We start from the raw sequence: 6360 nt of genomic DNA, 5'->3' as shown, positions 1-6360 counted from the left end.
TTAAAGAATGATTTCATGTTTTGATAACACCATCATTCGTTACAGACAGTGATTTAATAAATCATTTAATGTTTTGATAACAGTATCATTCGTTACAGACTCCTGTGATTTAATGAATGATTTAATGGAGTGTAGGACAAAAGCTCCCCGGACGAAAGCCCCCCCGTCTAAAAATGACAAGGTGGACAAAAGCCCCCCCCCCATGAAATTTTCACATAGGACAAAAGCCCTCCCATCAAAAATACAGGCAGGACAAAAGCCCCCCATCTTTTTTCACTCGCACAGGTGCTCGAATTCATCAAATTTCACACAAACTTTTAAATAAAAATAAAAAGAATTTGTTTAAATGTTTATTTATAATGTATATATTGAAGTGATAACAAAGTTTATGATAAAAAATTGAATAATGTATGCATGCGATACCGAATTCATAGCTTTTCATATACACAACAAGGGTCAGAAGAGTAGTAATGTTTAATCACTTTTGTAAAGGGATCAAATTAATATCCTAAGCACTTTGTCACCTACATGTGATGTCCATACATATCTTTTAAACACATAAAAAACACAACTTTAATACAATATATGTAAATTTGATTGACTATGGGAGGGGGGCTTTTGTCCTACCTTTACTTTTTTATGGGGGGGGGATGGGGGCTTTTGTCCTATGTGAAAATTTCATGGGGGGGCTTTTGTCCACCTTGTCATTTTTAGATGGGGGGGGGCTTTCGTCCGGGGGGGGGGGCTTTTGTCCGTATCCCGATTTAATGTTTTGATAACAGGATAATTCGTTACAGACTCCTGTGATTTAATGAATGATTTAATGTTTTGATAACAGTATCATTCGTTACAGAATCCTGTGGTTTAATGAATGATTTCATGTTTTGATAACAGTATCATTCGTTACAGACTCCTGTGATTTAAAGAATGATTTCATGTTTTGATAACAGTATCATTCGTTACAGAATCCTGTGGTTTAATGAATGATTTCATGTTTTGATAACAGTATCATTCGTTACAGACTCCTGTGATTTAAAGAATGATTTCATGTTTTGATAACAGTATCATTCGTTACAGAATCCTGTGGTTAAATGAATGATTTCATGTTTTGATAACAGTATCATTCGTTACAGAATCCTGTGATTTAAAGAATGATTTCATGTTTTGATAACAGGATAATTCGTTACAGACTCCTGTGATTTAAAGAATGATTTCATGTTTTGATAACAGTATCATTCGTTACAGACTCCTGTGATTTAAAGAATGATTTCATGTTTTGATAACAGTATCATTCGTTACAGACTCCTGTGATTTAAAGAATGATTTCATGTTTTGATAACAGTATCATTCGTTACAGACTCCTGTGATTTAAAGAATGATTTCATGTTTTGATAACAGTATCATTCGTTACAGACTCCTGTGGTTTAAATAATGATTTAATGTTTTGATAACACCATCATTCGTTACAGAATCCTATGATTTAAAGAATGATTTCATGTTTTGATTACACCATCATTCGTTACAGACTCCTGTGATTTAAAGAATGATTTAATGTTTGATACCAGGATCATAAGATACAGAATCCTGTGATTTAAAGAATGATTTAAGGTTTGATACCAGGATCTTAAGATACAGAATCCTGTGATTTAAAGAATGATTTAATGTTTTGATAACAGTATCATTCGTTACAGAATCCTGTGATTTAAAGAATGATTTCATGTTTTGATAACACCATCATTCGTTACAGAATCCTGTGATTTATAGAATGATTTAATGTTTGATACCAGGATCATAAGATACAGAATCCTGTGATTTAAAGAATGATTTAATGTTTGATACCAGGATCTTAAGATACAGAATCCTGTGATTTAAAGAATGATTTAATGTCTTGAAAACAAAACCATTCGTTACAGAATCCTGTGGTTTGAAGAATGATTTAATGTTTCGAAAACAAAACCATTCGTTACAGAATCCTGTGGTTTGAAGAATGATTTAATGTTTTGTTAACAAAACCATTCGTTACAGAATCCTGTGGTTTAAAGAATGATTTAATGTTTTGAAAACAAAACCATTCGTTACAGAATCCTGTGGTTTAAAGAATGATTTAATGTTTTGAAAACAAAACCATTCGTTACAGAATCCTGTGGTTTAAAGAATGATTTAATGTTTTGAAAACAAAATCATTCGTTACAGAATCCTGTGGTTTAAAGAATGATTTAATGTTTTGATACCAGGATCATTCGTTACAGACTCCTGTGATTTAAAGAATGATTTTATGTTTGATCGGTTTTTTTGGTGAGGGTAGCGGGCAATGTAATATCTATTGACGAAGCTGTGCAATAAAGAACATGATAGTATATTTGTTTGTTTGTTCAGATGAATGTACACGCTTCTCATTAGGACATACTTTATCAAAAACACTGACTTAAGAATAAAACATGCTCTCTCACAACGAATTACACACCTTTTAATGATTTCTTTACCGTAAAGATTAATGTCTGCCCACTTTATAGTGCATGTACAATTATCCTAACCTCCCCTTTTTCTCAACACAAAAAAGAAATAGTTCAAAGAGCTTGGTTAAAAAAGCATTTATTTAATCTAACAATCTATTCGATATAAACACCGACAAAGTACTGGTGCCATCGACAGTGTGATAGAGCCTTCTAAAATGTGATGAAACCAACACAAACATTCAATAAGTGTCGATATTGTGGAAGGCAAGGCACAATGTTGCTTGTATGATTAATTGGGCCAACAATAACTTTATGCTAGTGAAAATAAACACAAGGGTTGATCATTAAATAATAGCAACATTAGGTTTTAGCAATATCATTTTGAAGTTCGAGGGGCATATTCTAATTAACGAGGTGCATATTCTAATTAAACATGTGGAAAAAATATTCGTAGGGTCCTTTAAAATATTCACCATGGACCTCTACACACTTTTCCAGCCTCAGAATCCATTTAGAAAACGCATTTTGAACTCTTCTTTTGGGTATACTGTTTATACACTGGAAGAGAGCGCTTCCGACGGCACTACGGGTTTAAAACCGGCGACCGCAAAGACAAGATTTGATTATGAATTTAACCAAAAGTCACAAGGAGAGAGGTCAGGGCTATAAGTGGGATGTAGCACAACCTTAATTCTCTGCTCCTTTAATTAAGCTTGAACCCAGGCTGACCGATACGTAGGTGCATTGTCATGGAGTATTGGATACTGCGCACTCCGGACCTTAGGTTCTTTGTAATGTAGTGCTGAACTACAACAGTGAGAAAATAGTCACGGTAAAATTTTTCAGTGACACTACCCCTCACAGGCACAGCGACACGGGCCACTATTCCATCACTGTCAAAAATAGAGCGTACATAACTCTTGCTACGTCGAGCAACAACTGAACGATCGCTGTCATTTAGTTTATTGTTGGGCTCAAAAAATAAATCCACGTTTCATCCCCTGTGACAATTTCTCTAAGGCTTCTAGGGTCTCGATCTTTGAACCTTGTCAATAAGGCCGAGGCTTTTTTTCAGCTTCCTCCAAGGTATATCTTGCATCTTCATTAACTCTATGGCTTTGTCACTGCTGATATCTTTTTCAGCGATAGTGGAAATTGGCCGCCCAGGGCGGGGATCATCACCGTTCCTTAAACATTGACACCCACCTGACTACGATACGAAATGGCTTTTTCTTCATAAACTAAATCTAGGTCCGTGTTTATTTCTGAAGCGTATTTACCCAAAAACCCACGATTTTTGCAATAAGCTCTTTGCTTCTCTTTCGAATCAGGATGCAAGCCATGTTTACAACCAGTATACATAAATGACCTGCTCATTGTGCGAGCATTACGGTTACACGAGTGTTTTCAAAAGTGATCGGCCGGAAGTGTATCAAAACTATGGGCAATAAATTGGCCAGCTCTTCATTTGAGGATATTTTGGTTCCCTGTCTTTTTATCTCAAGAGCTCTGAAAGTAAGAAACAACCATATTATTATCGATGTTTTATAATATCAATTGTTGAATTGTATGTAATATATATTTGCCAATTTCATTTGATGTTTACAGATGTTTGATGTTTATGTGTTTTCCATACAAAATATTTTGCCATTTTCATTTACATACACTTTTATGTATTATATTTTCATTATTATGTAATATATTATATTCTGTTGTCTGTTCTGTAAGTGACAATAATATTCCCGATTTAGATAAAATCATAGAGTTCAAACTAAAACTAAATGTTTTTCCTATCCTATGCTAAGTTACTTTTTGATGATTTTTTTTTCACTAAAGATGCCGATAATGTTATAAAGTAATCCATCAATCGTTGGCACAATATTCTGGTTATTTAATGTATCATGCTTTTTGGATCCAGTGATAAACGTTGATGATATCAGAGTGTTTCTTGTGTTACATTTTATTTGTTTTGACGTGCATCATGTTCCACTGTCAGTTGTGTGTCTGATAAATAATGTTGCGGCGTCCTGACTCGGAATTACTTGGCGTTTATGCACCTTGATGTAGAGTGCAGATAAGAAATTCCTACAGTACGCTTAGTTTTCTGAATTTATATAGTATATCTAAATTTTCTTGATGTTTCATGTAAAGGATTTCTGTACGCTCATATAATTCTCATCTATCTCGGTAAAATATTAAATATGAGAACACCAAACCCCTTTTGGAACCTTTAAAGTACATTATCGCATGGTTTGGAGCATTTTCTTTGTTCTGTCTAATCCATATACTCGGTACACTTTCAATGAGCATTTAAGATATGAAACAGTACAGTTTTTTCATTGATTCATATAAGATAATATATAACAGTTGAGGGGTTTTTTGCACCTTGTGTGTATCAGTGTGTTTTTTTCACAGAGGTTCCAATGGGGCAGCAGGGGTTCGAACATTCCCAGCAGCAAAAAAGTAAATAAATAAATATAAATTTTTTTTATATAAACAAATTTATTCTCTTATATCACTGCTAAAATATAAAGGTACATCCGCAGAATGAATATATTATTTCCACTGAAAAATCCCTTAATTCTTGAATCAACATTACTTTCTCCACAAGCCATCACTAAACATTGGACGTCTTTAACTAGTATTCTAGGGTTGTATATCTTGTTTTTATTCCCTTTTTTCTCTTTTTTTTAGACAGCGAAAACAACTTCAAAAAAATGCCTTATATATATAGCTGTAAGGTAGCGTACGACAACATGAGCTGGTATTGCTTCATTTTATCTGGGTTTTCTATTTGAAACAAAAGTGAAAGGGCACAAGGGAGAGAGGTGCACACAGTATTTTTTTTTTGCTGATTTTTTTATGAAACTCGTTAGTTACAGGGCTTTAACACTGGCCGGGGGACATCTTGAGATATTTCTGCAACAGATTGTCTCGGCCTTACGGCCTCGCCATTTTTTTAGCAGAAACATCCCTCGTTGTCGCCTCGGCCAATGATATATCCTTGTAACTTACTCGTTTCATATACTAAATCTATTTCTATCTGCAGCAGGTGTAAAATAGTATAATAATATTGGACGGTAGATCCCAATTACCACTATCAATAAGGTACACTTCCATTCAAGTCGAGCTTACTTTTAAAAAAAATGCCGCGTTTAGCGATTTTTAAGGTTTTCATATGTTCTAATTAATATAGACAGAAACCACGAGAATCATGCACCATCATAATCAGTACGGACAATACTACTCTCTTTTACAAAATTACATTTTTTTGCCCTGTCTTTATATCGCATGTTATTTATGATTAAAGGTTTAAATGGTATCATTGTTCATGAATTTTGAGAGTCGAAAAAAAGGTAGCATTGAAAAGATATAAGGTAACATCTATACATGTATGAATCTTTCGCTCTTTAATATATTAACAAACGAGAGTTGTACAATTTAATTATGAAGTGTCTTCATGTGTTGATATTTCAGTCTAGCAGGAAATAAAATTATCCAAGTCTAGCAGTTCGGGTCATACACGTTTAAGACCGCTTATGTCGGGTCAAAAACTTTTATAATTAATATTATATCAATGCCGTGTTGTGAATAATTAACATACATGAATAGTTTTTTAAATGTTTGCAGTGAGTGTATTTATTTGGTATGATTTGAAATTTTTGTAGACAATGTAATTAAATTCATGAAAATATTGTATTTTCAAAATAATGGTAGATTTTACAAAATTCTTACCCCCTTTCTTTTACCAATAAGTCAACTCAGTTTCGGGTACTGCGTTGCTGATTTTAGTATTTAATTAAATGCGCAAGGTTTCCATAATTAACCAAGTTAATTTTAAGTCTACTGTATAAAAAGCTTTTCGTAAATTAATACACGTTGATAATATCAACCATCTTATTGA

The sequence above is a fragment of the Ruditapes philippinarum genome, unplaced genomic scaffold (genome assembly GCF_026571515.1).
Source record: "Ruditapes philippinarum isolate M1 unplaced genomic scaffold, ASM2657151v2 ctg1391_1_1_1_1, whole genome shotgun sequence".
Lineage (NCBI taxonomy): Eukaryota > Metazoa > Mollusca > Bivalvia > Venerida > Veneridae > Ruditapes > Ruditapes philippinarum.
This window is presented reverse-complemented; position numbering follows the sequence as displayed.